Below are 23131 nucleotides of genomic sequence, written 5' to 3' on the forward strand. Positions count from 1 at the left end.
AGTCATTGTCTTCAGGCTGTTCTGAGGGTCTATAAGTCCAGACATGCCCAGCTCCCCACCCACAGCAAGCTCAGTAGCCCAGGGGCAGATCTCTAGAGAGGTGTGGTGCCAGCTGCAGCCAGGAGCGCACGATGGCGAAAAGAGTCCTCATGACCCAACAGGAACTCCCACGGTGCCTCCTAAGCCCAGCCCTTGTATTTCTCAGGGCTGCTTGCTTCTCATAGTAAATTTACATAATCTTGTCCTGGCTTCTTCAGGAGCATGGTTGGTCACATTATCCAAGGGAGATCTTGCCAGGGAGGGTCAACGGGATGAGCTTCAGATCCATAGCTGTAGTTGGTCCTGAGGCCTAAAATGATATTCAATATCTCCCTCCATGTTATAGGCTGCATTGTGTTCCCCTCCCCCCAGCACCCTCATCCCCTGCTACAAATTCACATATTGTATCCTAGTCCTTAGTATCTCAGACTGTGACTGTGTTTGGAGACAGGGTCTTTACAGAGGTGCTCAAGCTAAAATGAAGCTGTTAGATTGGCCCTAACCCAATATGGCTGGTGTCGTTGTAAAAGGGGGCAACTTGGACAGAGGGACAGATGTGGGTAAGTGGAAGACGATGTGAAGACACAGACAGAAGACGGCCTTTGACAAGCTAAGGAGAGCAGCTTGGAACAGTTTCTCCCTCATGGCCCTCAGAAAGAGCCCACCCTACTTAAATCCCTTGAGTTTGGACTTCTGGCTTCCAGGGCTGTGAGACATTTTGGTGTTTAAGCTGTCCAGTCTGTGGTAGTTTGCTATGGGCTCCCCAGGAAACTATATATACTGCTACCATGTGTCCTAAACTCCCCTCACGCTTGGCCAGCACTGCTGGCTGGGTGGTGTGCCCAGTGGGATCACCTCCAGCTCTTGGGGGTTGAGCCCCTGGTTACCACACACTTACCAGGTTATGGCTGTAGTGCTGTCTAGTCAGGATTCAAATCGGGCATGGGAGCACCCCGAGGTGCCACAATGGGTCCCCAATTCAAGTATGGTTCTCGTGGTTCTTCTCTCTACATGGCAATTAGAGTCAATTTCCTTACAGAATGGTAACCCATTCTGGTGTCCATTGTCTCCTGGCACAAGGAACTCCAAATTACCAGGTAGCACCTGTTGCTGTAAGTCCAGCAGGACTCCTTCTGCGTCTCCAGTGGAAGATCTCTTCCCCTCTGGCAACGAGGCCCTCTAGACCCTCAGGAGACCCACAGAACCTAAAATTGTGGTGGTGGGAAGCACCAATCCCCTGTGCAGGTCACTAGGAACGATGATGAGCAGGGTCATTCCAGCAGCAGGGACTGCTGCTGGCTCCAAGGCTTGTGCATCCAGTCATTCTGCACCTCTGGTTGGAGGCCTGTGCCAGCCGGAAGAGCAGGGCCCAACCTTGTACAATGTATCCCTAAGCTGACAACTTAGCTGCAATTTCAGGAGGCTCTTTCCATATTCCCCAGGCCAAAAGCTTCCGGTTGGTGCAAAATCTTGGAGGAACATGGATCTGATGATCATGTGGTCATTGCTCTCTATACCTCCCTTGCTATTAAGTGGGACTTTTGGTCCGAGGTAACGTTGTGCAGGATCCCGTGTCAGTAAATCAGATAACGTGAGTCCTCCAAGAGTGGGGCTGACAGGAAATGCTGAACCATCCCTGGAATATGTGACAGCCCCAGTCAGAATGAACTATTGGAATTTGCAGAACAGAAGGGGTAATCGATTTGCCACCAGGTAGTTGTTTGGGCTCTCGGAGGGGTGGTGGCATATCTGGGGCTCAGCATAGTCCATGCTGCTGGCAGGTGGGATGTTCAGCAATGGCAGTAGCTGGATCAGTCTCGGTGGGAGGAAGTCCAGGCTGTTGGGACATGCACAGCCTCCTTCTCTGCCACCATGGCTACTCTTCATGAGCCCCTTGTGCAAACCCTGCACTGGCTGAGGACAGACACTGGTGGATACCTCTTGGAGGAATCCCCTTGTCCACCTGCTTATGTCACACTTCCTCTGCACTGGGCACTGTGAGGTGGGCGTTAATGTGCAACACCAAGGTCCTCCTACAGTGTGCCTGCTCCCATGGGCCCATCCACATGTGGCCGCCACAGCACAGAGCTCCCACTTCTGCTCCTCAGGCCCTGATCAGCCGGCCATGCCACTTACGACTGTGCGTCAAGATGTCCAACCTTAGGCCACTTCTCCCTCCAATCAAGGCAGGTGACCAGGTACGCTGCCTGCAGTCTGTCTAGGGGAGGATTTTCCCTCACCGCTGTCTCTCCGGGACCCTCTAGAATAGGGCTTCCCTCTTTTGCTAACAGGGATGTACCTCTGCTCCAGGAGAACTGCTGGAGGCTCTGCGTGCGGCCATCTCTGCAGTTCTGCTTCTCTGAAAGTGACCTGGGCCAAGCCGTCTCCAATGCAGGACAGGAGGATTTTTTTTAATTTATTTTTTATTGGTGTTCAATTTACTAACATACAGAATAACCCCCAGTGCCCGTCACCCAGTCACCCCCACCTCCCGCCCTCCTCCCCTTCCACCACCCCTAGTTCGTTTCCCAGAGTTAGGAGTCTTCATGTTCTGTCTCCCTTTCTGATATTTCCCACACATTTCTTCTCCCTTCCCTTATATTCCCTTTCACTATTATTTATATTCCCCAAATGAATGAGAACATATAATGTTAGGACAGGAGGATTTGCTCAAAGGCTGCCACATGCCCTGAAGTGGGCTGGGCTGATCGTCTTCCCTCCTTTTCCTCTTCCCTTCCATCACTGGGAATTCTGCACAATCAGGGAAGCACCTTCCACTTGGCTTCCACTTTTTTTCAACACAGGACTGCACTGCCCCAGGAGTGGAGCTGGTGGGATGCTCGGCACTCCACTCACCTCTGCCTGGTGAGTCAGCTGTCTCCAGAGTCCCAGCCTCCGGGTCTGTCTCCTGAGGCCACTTCTATACCCTCGTTCTTTGGTCTGAGCCCTGAAAATGGGGGCTGAGATCAAGGTGCTTGTGGAGGTGGCTTGTAGGGAACTTCTCCCAGGAGAGCCCAGTGAGGGGGCTCTGGAAGAAGCTGAGGAAGGGTGCATTTTCAAGCTGAATTCCCAGATCAGCTGGATCCCATGTGGGGCTGGAGGAGTCAATTACCCCTCTAGGTTTGTCTCACTTAGAGGTAAGAGAGCTTCCATACTTCTGTACCAGGACCTGCCCTGGAGGATGTTTTGTTTCTGGCAGTTCCAGCTCGCCGGTGGTGGTTCTCCAAGGAGAGCAGAGGGACCAGTGGAGGAGAGAACCGCATCAAGGCTGGAGAGGGGTGTACATGGGACCACATGGGCACAGCTGTTGTTGGCTGCAACATGCCGCGGAAGCATCCAAGTTTCGAAGAGGCATTGGTTCTCCGGGGCTGCTGTAACCAAGCCCAACGACCTGGGTGGCTTCCACAACAGGACTGTATTATCTTATGGTTCCAGAAGCTGGCAGTCCGAAATGCAGATGTTGGCAGGATTGGTTCCCTTTGAGGGCCACAAGGGAGAATCTGTTCCCGGCCTCTGTCTTGGCTGCTGGCGGCTTCAGGCGTTCCTTGGCTTGTAGATGATCTTCTTCCAGCGTCTGCGCCTCATCTTCCATCCATGTGTGACAATCTGTCCAGATCCCCCCTTTCTATATGGACATCCGTCATAGTGGATTAGGACCCACCCTACTGAACTCATCTGCACTAGATCATCTGCTAAGATCCTATTTCCAAATATGTCATGTTCACAGGTACTGGGGATTAGGACCTTAATACCTTTGGGGGGGGGGTCACAATTCAGCCCGTAACAACTGCTAACATGTAAAGTCCTGACGTTGATGTGCTACAGTGGCATGCCCTGGGTTCTCCTGAACTGAGTAGCCGCGGGCATGTATCTTTACCTACCTTGCTGTCCAAAAAGTGGCCTCCTAAACTCATGAAATATTCCCAAACATGATATAGCCCTGGGGTTATCCATTTGGCTGAAATGGCCACAGCTCGGGCACAGAAGTGGATTTGGAGCAGCCTTATGCATCAGTTGAATGTACAACCTCCAGTGTCAGAGAGAACTGCTAACTGAATGATCATGCAAATAAATAAAGACCTGCAAGCAGCAACCAAAGCCACGTAGGAAAATACAGGCTGGCTGAGCACCCAGCCCCCACAGGTTGGCTCTAGGGGGGTAGGAGACTCTCTGGGACAGCACAGGAAAGAGGCTCCAGGAAGCAGTGGCGTTGCCAGGGTCCCTGGCGGGAGGAAGGTAACTGAGAAAATGGACCAGTCGTCAGGCAGGGGTGTGGGGTGGCTCGCCTCTGCTGCCTGCCAGGCTCCAGCCTGTGGGACTTGGGATGGGATGCTGCCAGGCCCACTCGGGGACCCCTGCACTGCCCGGAAGGCTGGACTTTCTGCCTGGGGTGTCTATAACAAGAGCTTCCCTGACAATGCAACAAAGATCCCACTCCAGAGAGAAAGGAACCCTGCTGCAAGGGAACAATACCTCAAAGTCCTCTCTCTGGAAGCTATAAGGAGGCTTCCTGGGGTCAGTGCATTCAGTGTAAAGGGTTCTAGGACTATTTCCAAGACAGGCAGCCAGACCCAAGGAAATAGCTGGGATCCAGCCCAGCGATTGGTGCAGAGTGTGGGGGAGGATAGGGAGTTAGGGGGAAGGTCAGGGAGGGAAGGGGGGTGGCAAGGCAACCCCAAGGAGAAGGAGGGAAGGCTTGATGCACTCCTTCCAGGAAGCCCTGCCCACAGCACTTCTCCTTGCCAGGGAACCATCTATCTGTCACCTTGCCCCCTAAGGCAGGTGTCAAGGTTGTCATCAGGCCTTGCCTGACCAAGGCCCTGAGAACTCAACCAGCAGTGTTATGCTTGTGGATGGGGAGCCAGTGAACACACCTTGAGCCAGTCCCTCCCTCTGGTACAGGGCCTGCATTTGTACCTAGATGTGGGATGGGGGCTCTAAGCCTCTGCCTGGGGGTGAGGGACAGGGAACAGGTCATTTTTACATATTTACAAGATCTTTTTTTCATGTAAATAAATGGACACATTAGAAGATAATACAACAGAGTTTCTAGTCTCCGCACCATTGACAGCTGGGCTTGGGACAAATCAGTCATTCCTTCTGTAGGCAGCTGCCCTGTACATCTGTAGTCTGGTTAGCAGCATCCCTGGTCTGTATCCACCAGATGCCCGTAGCATCAGCCCCACCCGCGACAGCTCAAAATGTCTCGGGACACTGCCAGACGTTGCAAAGTCGCCTGGGTTAGGCTGCCAGTTCTGATGTAGGACGGGGAAATGTGGTTAATCTTGTATAAACCAAGTAGAGCAGGTTCCAAGACAAGGTGAATCCTGAGCCTGGAGTGAGGTCATTCAGCCTAGGGTTCTGCCCCGGGAAAAGCCACATAGTACAGTCGTCCTTAGAGCCCATGCAAAGTTGAAGGTCCCTGCAGAGCCTAGCACTAATGATTATAAAGGCATTCCTTACAGCAACACTCCCACGGTTGACCCCATCGTGACCCAGCATGGCCTGAGCTTCTCCAGCTGACAGGCAGTCCAGCCACAGAGGCAGCTCTCTGAAACCCTCCCCAGAGCTCTCCTTCTGCAAGCTTTATGTATCCAGTTTTTAAAGTTCCCATTAAGAAGTGGTTCCAAGGTTCCAGAGGTGCTCAAATGAGATTGAAGATTGTTTTTGGAACTGAAGTAGGCCCTGTGACAATGAATGCTGCTGTTCTTTCTGGAATCTCGTGGCTCTGTTTCTTCCTAGTACTTACTGGTACTAGCTACAACAAATAGCCCTCATGATTCTCATTATATCAGACCAGACTCTTAAAGGTTACAGGGGACAGGAACTCAACTCAAACTGACTTTATATAACTGAAAAAGTCTAGTGGCAGGGAGATCAGGCATGGCTGGATCCAGTGTTTCCATGATGTCATTGTGGCCTACTGCCTCCTGCAGCCCGGCTTTCCTCTGTCTTACTTAGTCTCAGTCTCCAGCAGGCCTCTTCACAGGGGGGCCTGGCAGCTCTAGGCTTGCGTTATCCTCACTGCTTACAAACTCAGTGGAGAAGGTGTCTCTTTCACAGTATTTCCAGCAAAGGTCTTGAGACCAAATCTTAGGAACTTGCTTGGGTCACACATCCACCCCTGAGCTAAGTCCTAGAGTCAGGGGGATAGAATGTAGAGATTTGGCTTGGCCCAACTCATGTGCTCATCCCGTGGGAAGGGAAAGGGGGGCAGAGGGGCCCCTTCTCCTAAGAGGAGGATGAGGGAAGTATGGTTCCACAGAGGAACATCTGGGTGGCCATTAACAAGAAGGACAACTCAAAGCTACACCAAACATCTGATACCCTCTGTGCTCCGGGAAGAGCAGAAGGGTGAGCTCTGTGGTTCGGAGCCAAGGAAGGATATGCCGCCTTATCACACTACCCACCTCACAAATACCAGTCACAAATCTGGGTACTGCTGATTTGCCTTTTCTTGTTCATTGCTGGTGCTCAGTCTGCCTATCGGCATCCTGTTTAAAAGTATCCCTTGTGGAGAGGGTTCAGATCCCTCCCTTCCAAATGCTCAGCATCTCCAGAACAGATGCAGTCAGGCCTCAAAGGCAGAAGCTTCTTGATGTCAACAGTGAGCCTTCAAGATGGGTCCTGCAGGAGCTCTTGGCCCCTCTGGGCCCCTACCATGATGAAGTTCCACAGTGAGCTCTGCCCCCAGTCTGTGACTGTGCCTGGCCACTGGTCCCCAAACACATGCCCTCTGGACATGCCCAAAGCAGACCTTTCTAGAACTGTTACATGGGGTCCTGGATTACTGTCTGGATACCCCTCCAGGCTTTGATCTGGGTTACCCTATCCCTCTGTGGCTTCCTTCATGATGCATCTCAGAGAACAGCAGAGTTGGAGTCACAGTCCTTCCCCCTCAAGAGGGCTCACCTTCTTGTGAAGACCGAGCCACCTCTAGCACCTGTCCCCTTGACCAAAATCATATAATAAAGGGTGTCAGAGTAGCCTTGTGCCCTCCACAATCCAGTCCATCCTCTCCACCCCACTGAGATTGTTGGTGCTGATGCATTCTATTCCTTGGGACTAGGCATGCTCAAGTGGCTGACTACACTGAACCATACTTCGCCCACTCTGCGCTCTTTGCTGCATTACCTACCTACCTACCATCTGTGTGATACAGACTATCTACTTCCATACCTCATGGTCTTTACTACCTCCCTGCCATTATCTACACTAGAGGGTCTCTAGGGTAAAGAAGGTCTGCCTTGTAGGTATCACCCGAAATGCAGTGGGTAACTTCTCTTGTGAAAACAACAGACCTCTGCTTTTCCCAGACCTATGTCAGCACCCACAGAAGGGGTCCCTCCTCAACGGTCCTACTTGAGGATAAAGGCTCTACCGCATGTTCCTGCAGACTCTTTTGTGTGGTTCCTGAGGCCAGAATCTGGAGGGTCAGGAGCCAGGGGTTTCATTATTTATAATCATCCATTTATTGCTATAAAGCCTGGATTTTATAGCAATAGAATCTGTGTCCTGAAATAAGTAAAAAAAAAAAAAAATCAATCATATTTACTTTTTAGGAAGGTACTTTGCTTCCATGGTTATTAAAGGCATTTTCATAATATGTGTCTCTGTATCTTTGAAAGTAAAACGTGGGGTCTTGAAAATCCAGAGTGTGACGCTGGTTGAAGTCAGAGTCTTCACACTGACTTAAATCCTGAACAAAGAGAATCAAGAGATTCTCATGGGGGTGGTTTAGATGACATTTCTTTTCTTTTTTTTTTTTTTTTTAGATGACATTTCTTATCATACGCCCTGGACCTTGGGGATTTTGGAGGTCAGCTTTCTCATCTGAACAGAGGAGGAAACTCTACTACTATGGAGGCTTCAGGTCATCTACCTGAGGCCTTGTCCTGGCTGGTATCTTAGCTGGAGGAGACACCTGGCTCCCCAGTTCAAGGCACCCTGACTACACAAGGATGAAGGTGTGAAGAGGTAAGGAAGAAAAGCTCAAGTGCTTGGAATTAGTAAGAGACATGAGACCCAACGCGGCCCGGCGGTAACTTTATTGGAGATGAGTTGTTCTGCTATCCCCACAGACAGGGAACATGTCTTTGTGAGACAAATCCATTCATATACTAAGCTTAGGAATAAAAATTAATATTCCATCATGCAAGAGTTTTATAAAGGAATGTCTTCCGCAGCCAATAAGGCAGAGCGTTAATCTTCTGCCCTATATAAGGAAGGCGTGTGTTATTTTTAAAAACTAAGTTATGGTGAAAGCTGAAGAATTGGCAAGATTTAGACTCCACTTATAAATGCCCTGTAAGAAATCTGTTCTGGTGGGGAGGGGAGCTCCTCTGGGCTAAACAGGATTGGCACCAAGCCTGTAATTCATGAATACTACCACTAAGTGGTGGTAGGTCCCATGACCGTGTGGCCCCTCCTCCAGGTCATGGCAGTATTCATCTTAGTTTCTGGATCCGAGTGTCTATTGTTTTCTTCTCCTCCGGAGAAAGGAACAGAGATTTCAGAAGGTGTTATTCTGTATGTTGGCAAATTGAACACCAATAAAAAATAAATTTATTATTAAAATAAATAAATAAATAAATAAATAAATAAATAAATAAATAAACATATAAATAAAATAAAAAGGGGGAAAAAAGAAGTCTGTTACCCTTTAGAGGGTTAAGAACCAGGGTTATGAATGATAATTTAAAATTTTGTTTTGGGATAACTAATAATATTATATACTTCAAAAAAATAGGATCAGTGAAAAGTCATCCATCCTGTCACTCCCCCTCGAGCCACCAGTTTCCTTTCCACAGACGACCAACATTTATTTGTTTCTGATGATCCTTCAAGAGAGGCTTTATGATTGCCTGCAGGCATGTGTACACTCCCTCTTTCTCCTTGTCCTCTGTCTTACACACATTGGAACACTACACACACCTTTTTCTCTTCTTATCTTTTAACAGCGTGTCTTGAACATTCCATATAGTCCATCATTTTTCTTTCTTTTCTCCTTTTATGGCTGCACGTTACTTGAGTGGATATGCGCTTGTGTTTTTAATGGTCCGCTGTTCACGAGATACCAAGACCAAGGCTGTTTGTAGGCACCGACCACATAAATGACACAGAGGTAACTCTACTCATGGCTGCTTTGCAAGTCTGTAGTATATTCGTATAAAAACCCCTAGAGGGGCACCTGGGTGGCTCAGTGGTTGAGCATCTGCCTTTGGTTCAGGGCATGATCCCGGGGTCCTGGGATCAAGTTCCGCATTGGTCCTCCCCGCAGGGAGCCTGCTTCTCCCTCTGCCTGTGCCTCTGCCTCTCTTTGTATCTCTCTCATGAAGGAATAAGTCTTTAGTAGAAAAGGGAAAATCTCCTAGAAACTGAATTTTTAGGTCAAGTGGCTTGTGCATTTATAATTTCGATAGAAGTGATCTAATCTTCCTCAACAGGAGTTGTACCAATTTCCAATCCCACAAGCAGTGCAGGAGTCTGCAAGTGTCCCCTCACCCTTGGGACATAATGTGTTAATGCACTCCTGGGTCTCTGAGAGATAAAAACTGTGGTGTCTAAGTGTAGTTTCAACTTGCATTTCTTTTTTTTAAATTTAATTTAATTTAATTATGATAGCCACACAGTGAGAGAGAGAGAGGCAGAGACATAGGCAGAGGGAGAAGCAGGCTCCATGCACCGGGAGCCCGACGTGGGATTCGATCCCGGGTCTCCAGGATCGTGCCCTGGGCCAAAGGCAGGCACCAAACCGCTGCACCACCCAGGGATCCCTCAACTTGCATTTCTAATTATGAATAAGAAGCATATCTTTTCAGATGTTTAAAAGTCATTCGTGTTTCTTTCCAGGTGAACTGTTTGCTCCATATCTTGGTCTGCTTTTTTTTTCTTTCTTTCTACTGAGTTGTTCTTTTTTCTTATTTATTTATTTATTTATTTATTTATTTTTAAATTTTTATTTATTTATGATAGTCACAGAGAGAGAGAGAGAGAAAGAGGCAGAGACACAGGCAGAGGGAGAAGCAGGCTCCATGCGCCGGGAGCCCGACGTGGGATTCGATCCCGGGTCTCCAGGATCACGCCCTGGGCCAAAGGCAGGCGCCAAACCGCTGCGCCACCCAGGGATCCCTATTTTTGATGGTATGTGTATATTAGGGAAATGAAGGGTTATTGGTCCTGAGTTTCAAATATTTCGTTCCTGATTTGTTATTGACTTTGCTTATGGTGAAGATGGGCATGCAGGAAGTTTTCTGAAATCAGATTTAGCAATCTTTTATGTCCTGGATTTTTAAGTTTCATGGAAGACTTATGTCTTTCTTGCTCCAACGCTCTTTCAAAATTCTCTGAACAGTGACAGTTGGCTAGAGCTCACCAGATTTAGGAGCCCCAAGTGAGGCAGAGGCAGGCCTGTGCCTTTGACCCTGTGGACCGTGGGCATCAGCCACCACTGCTCCTATGTGCAGGGACAAGGTCTAACCCCAGTGGTTGGCCCAGAGCTGGCCCATGGGAAGAGCTCTAGGAGAATTGTTGGAGGGAACAGTGCAGAATTAGCTACCCACCCATATTCACAGACACACAGGGCTGTCTGGATCATCTCCAGGCATAGGTGTCTGCTTTCCTGAGGAATTTGACCACATTGGAACAAGGCAAGGTGAATGTACTTGGATTCATACTTGACATTTAAGGCTATGGAATTATTACTTCCCAATTGTTTCTATCCAGTCTTTGGCATTTGGGGGGAAAAGCTAGGCCCCTTGCAAGGCTAGATAAACAGAATGCTTAAGTAGGTGGAACACAAACAGTAGAGAGATAAGCTCATCTCAGAGGCAAGAGGGGCAAGAGGCAGGAGGTCAGGAATCCGCCCCTGGTTGGCTTTTGGACTCTGCCTTTGTTTGGCGCTTGGGCTATGAAGCTGCCCTACCAGGACCAGTTCCTCCCTGACTCCAGGCTCTGGCCCTCGGGGTATTGTGAGTGTTCACTGGGCTGGCAGAGGGGAGATGGGAATGGGAGGGAGATCAAGGCCCCAAGAAGTCCATACCAAGTCAGCAGCCTGTGCTAGCCTGGCTCAGGATTTAGCTTCCCCGCCCTTCTGCTTTTCCTCAGGGTCTCAGCTCTGGCCCTCAGAGTAGCTGCAGAAGGGGCTGCCCTCCCCCCAGCCAGGCCTCCTCTTCCTCCTGCGGCACTCCTCTTCAGAAATGCCCCCATCACATTGGCACCCTAATCCAGCCAAAGGACAGAAGAAAACAGAAAGCAAATAATCAGGATATGGGGGAGGAGGCACCTGAGCCCTTGTCCTGGACATCGAGGCACCCCGTGCGTCTATCCCGGCAGAGCCCACAGGTTACTACATCTGCCCTAGGGCGGAATGAAAGGGCCAGAGGGGTCTAACGTGACAACAGCATCCTCGGGACAACCTTCGCGGGCTTTAAAGAGGCTCATTCACGCTGGAGGGGTGCATCGGCGACGCTCCGTGGGTGGGGTGCGTGGGCATCTGGACGCGGACCAGGTTAGGGTCGTCTCCATTCGGGACGACGAGGAGGGAGAGCTCGGGGAGGTCCCAGGTGGGGGAGGTCCGCAGAGGAGGGCTCAGGTAGCACAGGGAACGGGACGCCAGAGGCTGGAGAGGACCGGGAGGCAGCCCGCGACCGGGGGGCTGCGATCCCCGCGGGCTTCGCAGTCGGGGCCTCCGCCCGCAGCCCGCAGCCCGCAGCCCGCAGCCCGCAGCCGCGCGGGGCCCAGCAGGGCGCGGTCGCCGCGGCCCCTCCGCGCCGCACGCGCCCCCGAGCCCGCCAGGGGGCAGCGCGGCGCCCGGGGCAGAGTGCGGACCCTCGCCGTGGCGCTCGCCGTCGCCTGTTGCCGCCGCCGGAGGGCCGGGCCCCTGCGGCCGCCCACCCCGCAGGTCCGGGGCGCGCCTGGGCATCCGGACATCCCCGGGGCCCGGGCAGTCGGGGCGCCGCGGCTGCAGAGCCCGGGCTTCGCTCCCGGGGCCCGAGCGCAGCCCCAGAGGCCCGGGCCCCAGGTGCGCCCCCGACCGTCCGGCGCCGGGCGGAGGGGACCGGGCCCCCGGCCTCCCTGCGCTCCGGGCCGCCCGCCGCGCGGTCCCGTCCCGCCCGCGGGCGTGTCCGGGGCGGGGGCGGGGGCGGGGGCGGCCGCCGCAGGCCGGTGCGGGGAGCCGGGCGGCCGCGCCGCGTGCGCCGGGCAGAGGCGGCCCTGCGTGCCGTACGCCGCGTCCGGGGCGCGCCCGCCGCTATTCAGCTTCCCGGGCTCATTAGCAGTCTCGGTGCGCGGCTCGGCGCGGGCTCACAAAGAGCTGCGGCGGCGGCCCGGCGCTCGGCCTCGCGGACGGAGCCGGCGGCGGCGGGGCGGGGGCGCCCGGGCCAGGTGAGCGGGGCCGGGGCCGGGGCGGGGCGGGGCGGGGGGCCCGGGGCGCGGAGGCTGCGGTCGGAGCGCTGCCCCCGGCCGGGCGGCGCTGCGGGGTCCGGGGCGGGGGGCGGGGGGCGCGGGGCGGGCGCGGCGAGGCCGAGCGCGAGGCTCGCGCATCCCCGGCGAGGGGCGGCCGTGCGCGACGGGGGCGCTGGCCGGGGGGGCTGCCCGCTCGGGTCCCGCGGGGCTGGCGGGGCGGCGGGTGCCTTCCGCGGCCCCCCGTCTCCGTGCGGGGCAAGCCCCGAGTTTGGGGTCGCTCCTGGGTTCCCTGCCTCCCGGGAAGGCGCGTCCCGGTCTTCGCCGCCTCCCACATCCGTTCATAATGAGACCCGGAGAGACCCAGTCCTCAATTAAAAATGCCAGCCCCGGCCCTCCTGGCGGCCCGCTCGGAGCTGGGGTGCGGGTGCGGCGACCCGCCACTCGCCTCGGCCCCTGCCCGCGGCCGGCGCCGCCTGGCCTGGCCTGGCCGGGGGGGGGGGCCCCTGGGAGGTCGGGCCCGAGGATCCAGGCGCGCGCGAGCCCCAGCCCCCAGGCTGGGCGGCGGGCCTCGGGGTGCCGGGGCTGGGGGCCAGGCGAGGGTCCGGAGGGAGCCCAAGGGGGGCCGCCCTGGCTGAGCCTCGCCGCGGGTGCAGGCAGAGATGGAGCCTGCTTGTCTGAACTTAGTATTTACTTGCAGAAGGAGGACTTAATTTTTTTTCCCCAGATCTGTTGATTTACTGCCTGACCGGGGCCAGACTCCAGTCTGTGGTTAACAGCCCACAAATGGCCTTGCAGTTGGTGGAGGCCCCCAGATCGGGACTTCCATCCCAGCACCTCTTCCTGTGGGCTCAGTTGTCCCCGGCCTCGTCAACCTCTGTCTTTCTTCCTGGGGTTCCCCCTTCCCTCTTTGAGAAACAGCAGCCGTTTTAGAAATAATGACCTGAAAGCTTCGAGAGTAGAAGCAGCACTTTTCCCGAGGCGAACATTCGAGGTTCTCTGTGATGTGTTTCTCAGTCCAGAGCCGCCAGGACGTCCTGCCCTGTGTGGTCGCTCCAGGGTGGCCGTCTGTGCTGCTCGCATCTGCAGCCGGGGCCAGAGAGGGTCTCCCGAGTGAAGAACCACCGGGACCTGGAAGCCGCCGGGATTCTGGGTGGTGTCCAGGGAGTTAGCGGACTGGGTGGGGCTTGCTGCTGCTCATCCTGACGCGCCGGGAGCCTCTCCAGCGGATGCCAGCAGCCCTGGTGGGGAGCCCCTTGGAGTGGTCTCCCGAGCTGCGTTGGGTCTGGGGGTGGCGCTAGCGATGGGGCCCTGCCAGGGTCTTCTGTGGGAGCAGGGGTCTCGAGACCCCTCCTCACTGGGTCATTGGTTAGGGATCAGTGGTCGTGCCCCTCCCCCCAACGGCCTGCCTTTCCATCTCCAGAGTACTGGCTTCTGTGCCTGGGAGAAGTGCGGGCTGAACCAGATGGTGTGTGTGTGCGCGTGGTGAGAGAGAGAGAGAGAGAGAGAGAGAGAGAGTGAGAGAGTAGGCGCTATCAAGAGAGTGAAGCAGGCAATGGTCAACTTGTTACCCTTTTCTGCTCCCCATGGGTCTTTCCTCTGGCACCCAAGGATGGCTCATTAACTTGTTTGCATAACTATCCCCTGAGTAGTTATAACTCCCTCCTTTGCCTTTTTAAAAATATAAAATATTAGTTTCACAGGAATAATTGGTGGGGATGGATTGTGAAATGGAGGTGCACAAATAATTCCATTTGCTAAGCAAGCTAAGAAATGCTGGATAAAAATAAAAGCTAATTGTAAAAGACACCAGTCACATCCCTGGAAGCTGAGAGGGAGCGCTAAAACACCTTGATTTTTCCTAGACTACAACTGAGGAACTCAGAGGAAAAACACATTGGACGGGGAGGTTAGCCTCCGGCTGGGCTTTGTTTGGATTGGGCGGCCATGTGCGCCTGTCTTGAGGGAGAGACACACGAGGCCTGGCTCCTTCTTGTCCTGGCTCCGCATGCTGGACCTGGTGACTCCACTGGTGAGGGCCTCTGGGGACAGCACAGGCTGAACTCTGGGGGAGACCTTTATTGTCACCGAAGTCAGAGAGGGCTAGGGGCAGCTGTGTACAGAGGCCCTGAACATCTATATCCCCAGCTGGCCTCAAGGGCCTTCTGGAACAAGGGGCAGAAACCAGCGTGCCTGCCTTGCAGCTTGGCCTTAGAGAGAAATGGAGAGAGTGAGAGAGAGAGCCTGGGGTGGTAGTAGGTCCCACCGTGCCCGGTGGCCGTGAGGAATGGGGATGTTTGGGTCCTGGCTGTCAAAGGGCTCAGTCCCCAGTATAGGTCCCATTTGATGATTGCTCACCAAAGGCAGCCCAGGTGTCTGTTGGTGTTTGGACCATGTGCCCACAGGGAGGATTCTGTGGCTCCATCCTCCCTCTGTGTCCCCCGCCCACCACCTGGGTTGGGTCCAGTTCAGGCCTCCGAGGAGGCTGCTGGCACAGGCTGAGTCAGCTGGCGTGGGCGGTCTTCCATCGCCTTTCCCAAACTCAGTTCATTCCCTCCCTGTCCTCTCTCGGGCACATGAGGGAGCCCAGGGAGGACAGTAACCACAAGGTCACAAGCCAGGCTCTCTCCATGGGGTTCACGGTTCCCCAGTGTGCTTGGGAGCGCTACATGTGGGTAGGGTACCATTGCTATGTGAATTGGGATTTTGTGCTGGCTGTGGGGTTTTGTAAGTTGGGCTGTGAGGTTGCCTCTTGGAAGGTAGGGCCCAGGCCAGGTCTGGTGTTCCTTGCTTGAGCCCTCTGTGGCTTCCCAGTGCTCACTCCACACCCACATTCCTTGGTCTGGTTTTTTCAAGCTCCGTTCCTTGCGCCCAACCATGGTCCCTCCAGGCAGACAGGATCACTGCCCAGGCTTGCCATGGGTTGTTCCCATCCTGTCTCTGCCTGCCCCTTTGGCCTGGGGTGTCTTTGATGATCCCAGCTAAATATGGACTCTTTCCTTTTCATCAGCTGGTCCTCAGATTTGCCATGCGCATGTGTACCTCAGGGCCTTTGCACCTGCTGTTCCTGCTCCTTGGTGTGGCTTCCTCCAGATGTCCACCTGCCTCGCTCCCTCACTTTCTTCAGTTCTCTGGTTCTGTGCCAGCTTTTTGACGCCCCCCCCCCCCAGCATAAATGAACATCACTTCCCTCTTTTTTGTTCACCCTGCTTTATGTTTATTCTTAGTACTTAATGTTCAATTTATTATTTATATACCTGTTTTTTTTTTTTTAATTTATTGACTCTTACCACTCCAGTGTAAAACCTCATTCTCCTCTGTATTCCTGACAGCTAGAGCAGTGCCAGGCACCTGCTAGACTAGACCCTCAGTGCTCCTCAGTGGATGCATGAATGAGTGAGACCCCAGGAGAGGCCTTCTTCCTTTCAGCCTGGCCCCCTAGCTCCTCCTTTTCCCAAGCCCCATGGCTGGAACTGAGCTGTATTCACATTTGTATTCACGGTTGGTTGGATCCTTCCTAGAAATCAGCACAGAACCTCGTGCACAGTGGGCAGACTGGAAGGAGCTGTGGGATTATACCGTGCAGGCGCATTTTCGTATAGGCTGGGAGACAGCAGGTTCGGGAAGGCAGTCTGGCCCAAAGAATGGGTGAATGCGGTTCTTCACAGAAGCTCCTTTTTGGATTTTTGGTTGTTTGGATAGTGGGCGGCCAGGCTGTCCCTGCTGCTGGGGCCAGTTCTGTGTTGTTTGCCTGGGACATTGAGGCGCCGGGAACGAGGCCCCCTCTCGCCCAGGTTCCCTTCTTCCTCCATCTGGATGTTTCTAAACTTGTCTTGTACCTTATGTCAGACCCGGCATCTCAAGGCTCCCAGCCGTTCTGCCCGCCCCGTGTTTGCCAGCCTTCCGCTCCCAAAGCCTCCCCCACCTGATTCTCTTGCCTGTGCTGTGCTCTTGCCCAGGGAAGGTGCACCCATGTTATTAGGACGAAGGCAGCGTGAGGTTGGGAAGGACTGTGGGGTTTGGAGTAATGAGAGCTCCATTCAAAGAACCTGGCTTTGCTACTCATCCCTGGGGCCTTGGCCAAGTCATTGGCCTTGGGAGTCTTTCTGCTTCTCTCATGCTTACCTTATATGTGTTGCCTGCAGTTGTCTTGGGGCACATTTGAATATATGTGTGTGTGTATATATATATATATATCTTTTTTTCTAGTATTGAAATAATGTGCACTATCGTTGCCATGCCTCAGGCTTTTTTGGGGAGGGGGCCTCTGTGGCTTCTGGCCCTGTTGTGGTTTTTGCCTTTGTACTGAGAGCCTGAGGGGTCAGGTTGGGTAGTTTCCACTCCAGTTGTGTAAGAGAATGCAGTGTGGGGGCTTCATACTCTCAGGAGCTGTTCTCATATCAGGTGCTACATCTGTTGTTTTGTGTCTGAAGAATCAAAATCCAGAAGGAAAAAAAAACATGTGGTTGAGTTTCTTGCATCTAATGACTGAGAAAATATTTTTATCCCATAGTGTTCTGAAAACCAAAGAGCCCAGCATTTGAAGATGGTTTTTGATGGGGACACCAACCCAGTTAAACACACATTGGTGGGTGCTTTTGCTAGTTGAGTTCTGTTCCCCTGTGTTTGCCCTTTTAAATAATGTCCCGCTGATCCCGAGACTCAGATCTGTTTTCTCATCTTGGCAACAAGGCGGCTGTGTACCAGGCGGCTGTGACTTGTCCAGGAGCACATTACAGGGCAGTGCTGGGATTCCGGCCTGAGTCGGAGAGAGCCTGAGGCCTGTGTTCCGCACCCCCATCCCCATCCCACCTCGGCTTAGTTGGTATCATACTTATTTTTCACCTGGGTGGGCATGAGTAGGATTGGTGACCACCCAAGTGATCCACAGAGGGGTTAATTTTCAGCATATGTGAGGATCCCTGGGAGGCTCAGCGGTTTGGTGCCTGCCTTTGGCCCGGGGCACAATCCTGGAGTCCCAGGATCGACTGTCAGGCTCCTGGCATGGAGCCTGCTTCTCCCTCCTCCTGTGTCTCTGCCTCTCTCTTTGTCTATCATAAATAAGTAAATAAATCTTTTTTTTTTTTTTTTTAAAGGAATTTTCAACGTATGTGTCTAGAGAATCTGATAGCCGGTGACCAGTGGACTTGAGCACTGGTTGGAGAGTAATGGATATGTCACGGATGACCTGGGGGCCCTTCACGGGGACAGTGAGAGGGTTGGGAGCACACCACCCCGCAAAGCAGCTAGTATTCTTGGTGGGTCTGTAAAGGGAAATACACTTGGAGCTGGCACTTGGAGCTACCATGGATTCTTTGCTCCTCCTGTCCCAGGCATCAACTGTGCAGAGAGACACTTGGGTGTGAAATGCTCAGGCCTTAGTTCTCAACAAATTTGAATATGTAGATCATCAGGGGAACAGTATTTGTATTTAGAATTCACCATTGGGTTGTATAATATATACCTATTTCTGTATGTATAGGTGTGTGTAATACATCTGTATCTGATTTTTTATTTGATTGGTTTTATATTCCTGGAGTTGATTCCCTAGCAAGGCAGCTCTAAATAGGAATTTTTCTGAATTGTTGTATGCATCGTTAATTTAATAAAAAATATATAGTGTATTGTTTTTCCCAGTTGGTTTGATTATCGCTTGTCTTGGAAAAATCCATTGTTTCAATAACAGGAGACCCATTAACTGAGCGAACGCATGCATTTAGGGATGATGGATTTCTCTGGTCCCTCTGGCAGCAAGTGTGTGCATTGTTCAAATAAAACACAGTTTACATTTCTCCGTCTTTTGGTGCAATAAGTGAGCCATGTGCTCTAACATCTGTCCATATTATCCAGAGCTGGTGACAGCTGTCCTGGGTGGGGTGGAGTAGGAGTAGGGCCTGTGTTAGGAATCCGAAGCTCTAGAAAGCCCGGCTCTGACTCCAAACAGCCAGTGAATGCCACTGCTCAGAGTTTGACTTAGATCTTCCTAAAAGGGCACATGTAGGTCTGTGTTTCCTTCCTCACCAGCCACTGAGTTACAGTGAGTTATGAAGATGAAGTGAGATAAGATGTGGGCGAGCATTTTGTTACAATAGAGTTCTCATTTAACCTGATCATCAGAGGAGGGGGTAGAGAGAGAGAGAGAGAGAGAGAGAGAGAGAGAGAGAATTAGTTTCTTCCCAGCTTGTCCCATGGGCCTCAGACACCAGGCACACCTTGGATCCCTAGCTGGTACTGCCTGGTAACTGTGAAGGCTGGAAGATGACTGATGGATAATTGATCTTGACCAGGGGTCCCAGTGCTACCCACTTGGCCTGACTGCTAGATCACGGGCCCCCGAGGCAGGCCTTGGTCGTGTCGAGGGCTGTGTTCTCCAGGGAATGGTAGTGGGACAAGCCCGACCCTTGGCCGTTACTAGATGTGACTTTGTGTCCATGGACTGTGAAGATTCTGCTTGTGGCCTTTCTCTGTTCTTGGGGTGCTGGAGAGGTACATGCCAACGTATGGTGATGGATGTGCCATCTGCCTCTGGTTCTTGTGGGGATGTCCCTGAGCTGTTTCTTGGGTTGGAAGCTCTGAGAGCAGCAGCCCCTCCAGACCAAGAACTCCTGACTGTCTCTCCTTTGGGCTTTAATAGATTTCGGCTTCTAAATTAATTGCATTTCATTAAGTAATGGTTTTCCTCTTGATCCCGGGCTACTCTGTGCTTAAATCAGCAGTGGTGACTGGTGCTGCTAGACTTGATGTGCTGCCCCCAGAGGCAGAGGCACCTCTGACTCACATCGACTTCATGTGGGGAGCTGCCTTGGGGGCCCCTGGATGTGACAGCCTTCTCCCTGCCTGCTTGCTCTGGGAACCCCTGCCTTAACTCTGTATATGTTGCTCTTTTTATCTCTCATGTAGGGTGGATATGTACTACCACTTAAATAGCAGCCCCTTACTCTGCCTGTGTCATTCACCTCCTGGTCGCTTGATGAATGGGGCCTCTGTGGTATAGGCACTGCGGGCTGGCGCCTCCACTTTAGATACCCCAAGCCCTGGGGCACCTGGTGGCTCAGCGGTTGATTGTCTACCTTCAGCTCAGGTCGTGATCCCGGGGTCCTGGGATCGAGTTCCACATCGGGCTCCTTGCATGGAGCCTGCTTCTCCCTCTGCCTGCCTGTACCTGTGCCTCTCTCTCTGTGTCTCAGGAATAAATAAATAAAATCTTAAAAAAAAAAAAAAAGGTACCCCCAGCCCTTTGTTGGGAGCTGTATCCATCCACCCATTCCTTCATCCGCTCCACAGATAATGTCTGAACGCCTCTGTTCTGCCTTTCCCCAGCCTTGTCTAGAGCCGGGTGAGGTCAGGAGAGAAGGAGCAGAGAGGGGCTGCTGTAGACTGTGGAATGTCGTCAGAGTCCCTGACTCTGGCTCTGGGGCCACCACCCTCCTAGAGAAGCACAGACTGGCAGGTGTGAGAGCCTCAGCATGGGTGGGGGTGGTCATGGAGCCCATCCTGGAGGAGTGGGCGGGTGTGCCCCCCCCCCCCCCCAATTCAGGCCAGAAGAAGCCTCCAGGCAGGAGGACCAGCCTGGAGTGGGGCATGCAGGGAGGCAGAGTGTGTGTTTGGCAGCAGATGCATGCCGTGTGCGGATCAGAGCCGGAGTTGGGGGAGGGGGTGTCCTGACTACCAGGGGCTTGGGCGGCCCTTGGGAGCCCTGGGGCGCCCTGGGGCGTCCTTGCTTGCGGTGGGCACACAAGGGGATTGGATACAAATGACGTGCACTTTGCTGAGAGATCTTTAGGGCAGTGTTTTCCATAGGCAGGCTTCACCACCAGTTGGAACATGAGAGGCCCATTGAGGGCTCACGGAGAGGCCAGGGGAGGGGTGTATGGGGAGGCATATGAGGGGGTGTGGGAGCCCATGCATGGCTGAAGAAGGGCAGGGCCCCGCCTTGCACCCCTCAGAGCCATGTGGCTCCAGGGACTTGATTCCCTCCCATCTCGTGTAGGAGGAGGCTGCCGCTGCCAAGACCCAGTCTTGCTGGCACGGATGTTTAATTTTACCCTTTAGAGATTTACAGGCTTTCTAGATTAAATTGCCACTGTTCTTCTACAAAAACGACAAAATCCATGACAAACCATAAATCACGTTATTAATTTGCTTACATGGAGTTAACCTCTGCAGCTATTCTGACTTACTGGAAGGACAGTTGTGCAAACAGAGAAGCCCTATTTCCAGTTGCCAGAGAGCCCTGAAAGATAAGGGGCCCACAGGTCACAGAGGCAGGTGCCACCTCAGCCTGGTTGCCCTACCCACCCTGCCTTCCACATGGCCATCTTTGCACTGCCTGGGAGGCCTGGTGGTCCTTGCGAGGGCTCCTGGTGGTGTCTTTCTGGTCCTCTATATCGAGGGGGGCTGACTCCTCATGCAGAGGTAGAGGGAACAGGGACTGGGTGGGGAGCTGCAGCTGCTGGACAGATGTGCTGTGGCCAGGAAGCTGGGTTCCAGAGGCCTCTGCAGGCTGGTCAGCTCTGAAGAGATACTCAGATGCCTCCTGTCTGTGGCCCTGACTCCCCAGGGTGCCCACAACCCCATGTTCTCTCTTCCCCTTTCCAGGCTTGAATTGACTGCAGGGGCTGCTCATCCTCTGGGTTATGGTGGCTCAGAAACCATCTGTTATGGAGTGCCTTCCTTTTCAGAGAGTGGTCAGCCTGTTTTCTGCTTTGGCCCAGGGTAGGGGTGAGGAGCATTCCCTCCCACGAGGAGGTCCTCGGCCTGGCCCTTGTCACCACCCGCTGGCCAGGCTTGGGTGTTGGCTGACGCTTCCTTTATCACTTACTGTCAAGTGCCTCGTCTGGCTTGCTAGTTAGTTGTTGGGCCAGTTAGGCACTGTGATTTGTTGAGAGACAGCTTCATCTGATGAGGGGGTGGTGTGTGCCTGCTGACCTCTGTCACGGGTCCCACAGCCAGGAGGCAGGAAGGAGTGGTGAGGCGGCATGGGCAGGGGGGTCTCAGGGCTCACTCTCCTGCTGGTTTGATCAAGCACCTAATTCCACACAGCAGTTCACTTCGATGGATTCCCAGAGCTGCTTTCTTCCTTCTCCATGATAGAGAAGTCAGCCGGTGGTGTATTTACTATCTGATGCTTCATAGCAGAAATCAAGTGGTTGTGTTGGTGGTGTGGCAGCCTGTCCATGCTCGTGCATGGTATCCTCAGTGAGGAGTAAATGAGTGCCTTGCTTGAGGGACTGGCTATCACTGCCTTCAGAGCCAGAAGAGAGCTGTAAAATCCACACTTAATTGTACAAGTACAAATAGGGTTTACTTTATTAATGGCCATCCTTAAGGTGAAACTAGCTTTGGTTTCAGGGAAGTAAATGGAGACAATAAGTCATCAATTTGGTTTATTTTTTAAATCTCACCTACCCCAGTTCTGGACAGTGGTCCTCAGGCTCTCACGTGCATTCTTTATGGAACTGGCCACGCTGACAGAGACCTGGAGTCCACGATGAGTGTTCGTTGTCCAGAATTAATGTCAGCTGATCATTTGAACACAGCGAGACCTCACATCTCGGGCCCTGATGCTAAAAACTTTTTCCCCCTCCAAACACATGTGCTTAGCAAAGTATATTTTAACAAATTACTCATCTTAAAATAATGTGCTATGTTATTAATAAGAAAAAGGCAGGCAACTGAGTAGGGAAAGGGGACAAAAGATACTTCACCTGAAACAGGTCCAATAAACCTATGAAAAGATGCTTGACTCCATTAGTCATTAGGGAGATATGGAATAAATGATAAACGTGTGCATTAGTCAGGGTCCTCCAGAGAAACAGAATCAATAGGGTAGGGATGTGCGTGCATGCGTGTGTGTGTGTGTGTGTGTGTGTGTATGTGTGTGTGTTTATTATGAAGAATTGGCTCATGTGATTGTGGAGGCTGAGAAGTCCCATGATCTGCAAGTCAGAGCCCCCAGTAAAGCTGGTGGTATAATCCAGTCTGAATCTAAAAGCCTGAGAACCAGGAGAGCCAGTGGTGTGAACCCCAGTCCAAGGGTGGGAAAGAAATGAGCTGTCCCAGGAGACAGGACTAAAGGAGTGAATTCCACCTTCCTCTATCTTTCATTTTTGTTCAGGCCCTCCATGGATTGGATGATGTCTACCCACATTGGGGAAGACGGTCTGCTTTACTGAGTCCACTGACTCAGAGGCTGATCTCATCCAGAAACACCTCCCTCCCTCCCTGACCAACATATACACCTAGAGACACTGTTCGGTCTGGGCACCCTGTGGCCTTGTCAGTGTGACACATCAAGCTAACCATCATTATGTGATATCAGTACACACCTACCAGAATGGCTGAAGTTAACAATATAGCAGGTGTTGGGAGGATGTGGAGCAGCTGGAATTGTTGCTATTGATTGGGGCATAAGTTTGTACAGCAGGTTTGGGAAGCTGTTACCAACTGAAGCAAAAAATACATATATACCTCTGACCAGGAATGCCCCTCTGGATGCAGCTGCATGCAATGTATGTAGTGCACATGGCCACTGGGCTGATAGGTGGCTCCAAAAGAAATCAGGTCCTAATTGCTGGAACCCATGAATGTAACTTATATGGTAACCTCTCTGTGATTAAGGATTTTGAGATGAGATAATCCTGGGTCTTCTGGTGGGCCCTAATGCTGGCACAAGGGTTGTTGTTGTTGT

At 52.6% G+C, this 23131-nt stretch overlaps 1 protein-coding gene across 2 annotated transcripts in view; it reads left to right on the forward strand.

The window, feature by feature from the left end:
- Nucleotides 1-12265: 12265 nt before the first annotated feature.
- The window catches only part of APBA2 (amyloid beta precursor protein binding family A member 2), a 239136-nt gene continuing 228270 nt past the window's right edge, over nt 12266-23131 (forward strand). For both annotated transcript variants that reach the window (XM_077869094.1, XM_077869087.1), the window contains exon 1: nt 12266-12423. The gene's annotated coding sequence lies outside the window, so the exon portion shown is untranslated. The remainder of the gene's footprint in view (nt 12424-23131) is intronic.

The sequence above is a fragment of the Canis aureus genome, chromosome 2 (genome assembly GCF_053574225.1).
Source record: "Canis aureus isolate CA01 chromosome 2, VMU_Caureus_v.1.0, whole genome shotgun sequence".
NCBI classification, from domain to species: domain Eukaryota; kingdom Metazoa; phylum Chordata; class Mammalia; order Carnivora; family Canidae; genus Canis; species Canis aureus.